The following is a 7,237-nucleotide window of genomic DNA, read 5'->3' as shown; positions in this document are numbered from 1 at the left end:
AAAAAAAAAAAAAAAAAAAAAAAAGAAAATAAAAGAAATCAAAAGAAAAGGAAAGAGAGAAAGAAAGAGAGAAAGAGAGAAAGAGAGAAAGAAAGAGAGAAAGAAAGAGAGAGAGAGAGAAAGAAGGAAAGAAGGAAAGAAAGAAGGAAAGAAAGAAGGAAAGAAAGAAGGAAAGAAGGAAAGAAGGAAAGAAGGAAAGAAGGAAAGAAGGAAAGAAGGAAAGAAGGAAAGAAGGAAAGAAGGAAAGAAAGAAAGAAAGAAAGAAAGAAAGAAAGAAAGAAAGAAAGAAAGAAAGAAAGAAAGAAAGAAAGAAAGAAAGAAAGAAAGAAAAAGAATGAATCTAGGCATATTTTTTTTTTTTGCATTTCTAGGGTTTCAAACCATTATCACACAGGACCAGGGGATGGAATTCAGATTTTGTTAAGCAAAAACCTTGGCTTGGGATAAGAGCAAAGTGTGCTTCTCCATGAGGGATCCTTCTGGGTGTGTGCACCCACATTTTTTCTTAATTCACCCTAATAGCCACTTTTAATCACTAACATTTGACTTCTGAAACAGCACTATAGTATTTTCTTGTAAGATCTTTAATATTCCTGCCCTCATCTCGTTCCCTCACATTGCTCTCCTTGACTTTGCATCACTGCAGCCCTCTTCGAGCATCTTCTGCTGCCGGTTCACCCTCCAAAGCTGACGTTGCCCAGCTCAGCACCAGCTTTCCTCTTCCCATCACGGGGCGATGAAGCACCCAGTCTAAAAATGTTGCAGATTACCCAACCCCAGGCCTTTGCTGCTTCAACAGTAATGAAATAGAAACGTGTTTTTGCCTGTGTGCCAGGCTTTATCACTTTCAATTGAAAATTAGCCAGCCTACATTGGTCCCCTGTGCCATTTTAGACAACGGATCTGTGTTTTTCATCTCTAAAAGGACAGGGAAGCCCTGACCCTGCCTGAGAAGTGCTGGCTGTAGGGGCTGGACATGGATGCAGCTCTCACCTCGGCGTGGGAGCTGGAATGCCTGAGCTCAAGCCCTGCCTCTCGAAGTATGTGGCTTAAAAAAACTCAGCAAAGATGCTGGTTGTCAGCTAATTCTGCTGGATTTTGGCTTGCCCAGCAGCAGCTGGGGGCTGGGACCTTAATCCCCCTCTGAGCCCTTTTTGCTTTACAGCTCCCTGTGAGGCTGAAGGTCCCTGCTGGGGTTCTTTCTTTCTTGGGACTCGTCCTGCAGCATCCTCCCCACTTCTCCCAGCAGATCCTCACAAACAGGGAACTCCGGTTGTGCAAGTCCTGGTGATTCAGTGAGCTCACGAGGAATCAAGTGACTTTGCAGGATGACATAAGCAAAAAGCAAAAAGCTTCTTCCCTCCGTGGCTGGGAAGCAGCAAATCCAGCTCTGGGTGAGCAGAGAGCTGGTGAGGGCAGAGCCCCACAGGGAGCCAATGCCAGGAATATCATTTGCTCCTGGCAGGATCATGAGGAATGGCCTCAAGTTGTGCCAGGGGAGGTTCAGGTTGGAAGTGAGGAGACATTTCTGCCCAGAAAGAGCAGTCAGGCGTTGGGACGGGTTGCCCAGGGAGGTGGAGGAGTCACCATCCCTGGGGGTGTTCAAGGAGAGGTTGGACGTGGTGCTTGGGGACATGGTTCAGTGGGTGACTTTGGTGGCAGGGGGATGGTTGGACCAGATGATCTTGGAGGGCTTTTCCAACCTTAATGATTCTGTGATTCTGTGTTTCTGTGTCCCTCTGCACAGCTCTGGCTATGGGCAGAGGGAAGGATGAAGGCAGAAACCACTCCAGGCCTCTGCTCCCGGTGCTTTCCAGCTGCTGCCAGGACTTTGATTTGGGCGCACTTAATCCTTGGCAAGGCTCATCTAAATTAAACATTAATAGCTTTTTTTTTTTATTTTTTTTATTTTTTTATTTTTATTTTTTATTTTGTATGTAAAATATGGAAAATATTCCTTTGCTTCATCATCTCCCTTTGGCATCTCCCCTCCTTTGACTTTAAGCAAGCACAACCATCAGCGAGCCTTTGTGCTTAGCAGTCCAGGATGGATTTTGGGGTGAGTTTTAAATCCATGGGAACTGCTTCCCTCTTTTCTGGGGGGCTGCTGCCCCAGTTTTTTGGGGAAAAAGCACTCTCTTCGTTCCTGTGGGCTGGGGCTTCAGCAGGTGATAGGATCCCAGGTCGACCACGATGTCCCTCTTGACACCTGCCCCCTGGGGCACCTTTCCTATGTGCTCTCCGCCCACGGGTCAGGAGGGCTGAAACCCTTTGGGGCAGACACTGTGCTTTCATTTCCCTTTGTGGGACCTGCCTGCCTTTTTTCTTACTCACACCCTACCCCGATCCCCAGAAAACCCAGGAGAGGTGGTTTTAGTGTGAGCCAGATGTCAGCTGCTTTCCCCATGCGCCTCTTCCTGACCTCCTCCCTCCAGCACTTGCTGAGCTTGCGCTTTGAAATCTCTGTCCGTCTGTCCCGGCTGGTGACGGATGCAATCTCTGCCCGTCTGTCCCAGCTTGTGACGGGAAGCGAGGGCCAGCTTCCCCTCCTCATCCTCCTGCGGTCAGCCCCTGCTCAGCTGGTGGGCTTGCACAAGAGGCACCAGGGAAGGGGCTGCTCTCGTGCCTGACAGAAACCTCCAGCTGGCCCCAGAGGAGGAAATCAGCTGCAGAGAAGAAGTGAGAGAGCAGCTGAGGCACTGACACGCGCTGTGGCAATTTGCATGCGGAGCATTTTGCTGTGGGTGCTTCAGACACAAACATTGGGATGGATAAAGCAAAATCCCCTCCCGTGTCCTTTGATCTCCTGCAGCACCGGCACTCCGGTGTCCTCTGTCGAGAGCAGCTTTGCCTGTTCTCCCTCTTCCTTTGGGGGAACTAAAATTTAATATTTTTAATAATTTTGCCTCTCTCTGCAGGCTCAGAGGTTGGCCACAACCAAGACAAGACCCTGAGCTAGGTGGGCGCCTGGCTGATGGGCTTGTTCCTATCACAGAATCATAGAATTTTAGAATGGTTTGGGTTGGAAGGGAACTTAGAAGTCATCTAAGGAAATTTTAATTTTAATTTATTTAGAAAAAAAAAAATGTGCAGATGCTGATGGGGATGTTCCCAAGGGTGGAAGGAAGGCTCTGCGGGAACATCCATCCCAGCAGCATCTCGCTGGGGACCTCAGGGTTTGCAGGATGAGGCCAGACCCGAAGGGAAAGCAAACTGCTGGAGGCTGGGCTGGGTTTTGGTGCCACCTCGTGGTCCGGGAAGGTTTTATAAAGTGCAGGAGGAATTTGTGAAGAAAACTACAGAAAAAAAAGTGCTGGAGAGCATCACAAAAAGGCTCATCTTGGGACAGGTCTCATCGCTGGGGGATAATTGCTGTCATCCCAAACCAGGGATGCTTGGGAATGGCTCCCCTAGGGAGGTGGGACAGTCAGCTGCTTCTCATCCCATCTCCTGGATGGGATGGAGCTGCAGAATCCTTCTCTGGCTCTCCAGGAGGGATCGGACCAAATCCCAGCCCTGTTGGTGTCATGGCTTCTAGCAAGGATTGACCCCAGAAGAAATTGGTGGGAGCATCTCCAGTGCCCGCTGGCTGCTAAGCAAGGAGCCCTGCTTCAGTACAGCACAGAAAGGAGAAAAAAATAAATAAAACACACCATAAATAAATAAATAAATAAATAAATAAATAAATAAATAAAAATGCCAGGGACATGTGCATCAGAAGTGAATAGGAAGCTGAGCACCATAAAATCTCCATGGCAGGAGGACTGAACCCTTGCTCCAGCCCATCTCCGACTGATCCTGGAAACCTCCGGCTGGAAACAAGGACGGTGAAGGTTTGGGAGGCCTCGTGCACGATGAGCCCAGCTGGCTGTGCACACAAAGGTGCTGAAAAGAAAGGATAGGCAGAGCAGGAGCTAATGAGGAGCAGCTTTACGGTGGGATTAGCCGGGGGAGCCAGGAGAGCATCTCATGACAGCCGCAGCGGCACAGGGGAAGCAGGCAGCTGTGGGTTCATCCCCAAGGTCTCACTATCCCCACTGCTTCCCAAAGCGCTTTCCAGCCAAATATCTGATAAATTCAGCAGGAGGAGGGCAGCAGGTTCGACTTGGGAAGAGCAGATGGAGAGGGTGAACGTATTTTGTGCTAATTGCAGTAGAATGAGATGCACGTGTTTAAAGTGGGGCTTCAGGGTAGAATGACTCTGGACTGGGGTTTTGGAGAAGTCTTGTTTTTTTGAGGAGGAAAGTCATAAACTGGGGTGTTTCCTAGATGATTAGGCAGCAATTCAGCTAGATTGAAATGGGTTGTTAGCTGTAGGCCACTGGAGGTACATGGTGGACAGTGCCTGTGGCACCTTGGCCCCAAGTGTCCTCCAAGAGCCTGTAGGCCTCACCTGAGGGGCAAGTGGTAGCCATATTTCACAGGCCTGAGTCTTTCCAGCATCAAGTGAGGTCCTAACCCTGAACCCACACCCACCCAAGGAACAAACACCAAAAAAGTGGGGATCTTCTTCTGGGAATGGCTACGTCAGGGCCTGGCCCTCCTAATGTCACCCCCATGGCTTGGAGCATCTTCCTCCCTGCCGGGATGTCAAGCAACACGTCCAAAGGTGAGCAGAGCCTGAATAAAAATTATCCCCGCTCCGAAAAGGAAAGCCAGGAGTGGTATTTATGTACAAACATCTCAGGCGAACAGCCCTGACCTCCTCCTCCTCCTTCCGCCCCGAAGGCGGCTTATTTTTGCTTATCTCCGCATCCCTGGGGTAGCCCTCTGAGGAGATATTCTGGGAGCCCGCTGCTGTTGTTTCCTCCGAGCACCATTTCCTCCAGCACGGGGTCAGCACCACCACCCTCTCCTGATGGGGGCCCCATGGGTCGCCCGTGGTCCCCGGGGAGGCCTGGGGCTATCTCCAGGAGGACACCGGCCGGAGGAGGAAGCCAATGGTCCAGGAGCCGGGGCGGCTGGAGGGTGCTGGGCGAGGAAGCAAAACAGGAAAGTGGTGGGAGATAAGGAGAAGAAGCTGAAAGAGGAATATAGGGGAGTAATGGAGGGAAAGATGGAAATGAAAATTCTCTTACAGAGAGGAAAGGAAGCCACCAAGACAAAGGCAGAGCAAAAAAAGTCTTTTGTCTTGCTCAAAAGTCTCATGGACTTTTGGGAGTGTGTTAGGTCTAAGACCTCTTCACTCCAGGAGAGCTTGTTGGGAATGGTCTCTGGCATGTACTGATGGACAAACTGTGCCCAAGGTTTGTTTGGCTCAGTGCTCCTTGGTTGGGGTTGAAAGCAAGGGCCTAGTCCTTAAAGAGTGTGGACAAAGACACTTGTAGTTGTAGATCACTTGTAGATCATCCCTCCTTGGTAGGAGGGATGATCTGGGTCCCATCTCTCTGGAGCAGGAAGGGACATCATGTGGTGACAACATCTGGGTGATGGTAGCCAAACTACATCTCCAGGCATGGCTTGGACAGCCTTGAGAAGAGGGGATGAGAGAAGAGGTTGGCCACAGCTCTCCAGTTGGTATCAGCAGAGTGGGTTGGACCATAGACACGTGGTGGTGAGCCTGGTCAAACCATGTGGAGAAGGCAATCATGGAACCCCAGGGGCTGTGTGATCCCTCAACATCCATCTGGGTGTCTCCAAGCAAGCTCTAGGGATGGTACTTTGTGTCCTCATCTGATGGGTCTGCAGGTGGACATGACATGGAAAGCGGAGATGAGGTGGTGGTGCCTGGGATGGGGAAGGACAAACTCCCCTGTGGCCTCCTAGGTGGTAAAATACCTCCAAAAAGAAAATCTGTGTAACTCCACACATGAAAACAGGCCTCCAGCCTGCCTCAACAGAGACACTGCGGGTCTAGGAGAGAGCTCAGGAACCTGGCAGCCACCAGCTCCACCACGGACATTTCCACACCCCCATTTCCCTACCTGCAAGGCTGGAGACCCTGAAGTTGAAGGCACGAGAGATGGAGGGAGAAGAGAAGATGGGGAGGAAGGGACGGTGGTGGCCAGGCTGTCCTCCTCAGGGCGCCGAGGAGGTTAGTTTTGTGAATGGAAATTTTACCGCTGCCTCCCCGCCTGGGGCTGTTATCTCTGCTGCTATTTCGGTCAGCAAGAAGCAGGCGAGCCCGTGCCAGACCCGGGAGAGAAGCAACGGGAGAGGGTGGGGAGCTGGGGCAGCTCCTCTGTCGTCAGAAGACGCCGGCTCCAGCCAAGGTCTGCGCCGGTCCGGAGATAGCGGGGTCCTCTGGAGACGGGGCTCGCCCCGGGGTCGTTGAGCTAAGTGGGATCGGTGACAGGCTGCACATTAGGGCTGATAAGGGCCGGATAACGGTAGCCAAACTCCCACGGCCTCTGCAGGCACGGCCGGGCACCCTGGGGACTGGTGGAGGGGGAGGCTCAGGGTGACAGGGTGACCCCCTCCCCGATCCGTCTTCTCCAGGGACGGCGACTGGGAGGGAAATGGGTTCACATCCCCCCCCCAGAGAAGGAAAGTTGCATGGTAAGAGGTGAAAATCGCTTTTTTTAGATATATTTTTTTCCTTTTCTGAATGGTATATGAAGGGATTTTCATGCTGACTGTTTCCTCTTTTCAATTTACTCAAGGGAAAAAAAAAAAAGTACATCAGGGTCACGGGATGTTTCTGTGGGAGGTTTAATCATGTCAAAAATCACTTTCTTTGGTAGAGATGTCTCTAACGGTCCACATCGCAAGATAGCCTTTACTATTGCAAAGATATTATAAAGATAATATTTTAAGAGATTTCTTATAAATCTAATAAATGGCATTTGACACTCCGGGGCACCTTCTTCAGATTATCCTGGGAGCAGGTGGAAGATCAGAGACACCCTAAGGTCCCATCCAGCCTCAGTTCCTCTATCTCTTCATGAGTGTTCAGCTTTGGGACACTGCTTTATCTTTGCCTTAATCTTACAGATGGGTAAACTGAGGCAGATAAGCTTGCAGAGCCATTCAGAGGAATGAAGGCCAGCCCTCCACGTGATGGATCACATGCCGTAGGAACAGCTCTACCCCACAGCTGAACAAGCGCCAAAACCTAAAATAAGATTATTTCCCATGGCGAGCCTTTATTGACCTCCTGTTTGCCACAGCATGGGCTCAGGCAGGCTCAGCCCGGGACAAAACACAAATTTTTGATTCAGCAGTTGTGTCTCTGCCTGGAGGATGCATCAGCACCGGGGATGTTTTGGCATCAGCATCGGATGCACCACGAAATTTA

This window comes from Netta rufina (genome assembly GCF_964035555.1).
Source record: "Netta rufina genome assembly, chromosome: 3".
Lineage (NCBI taxonomy): Eukaryota > Metazoa > Chordata > Aves > Anseriformes > Anatidae > Netta > Netta rufina.
Note: the sequence above shows the minus strand (reverse complement) of the source record.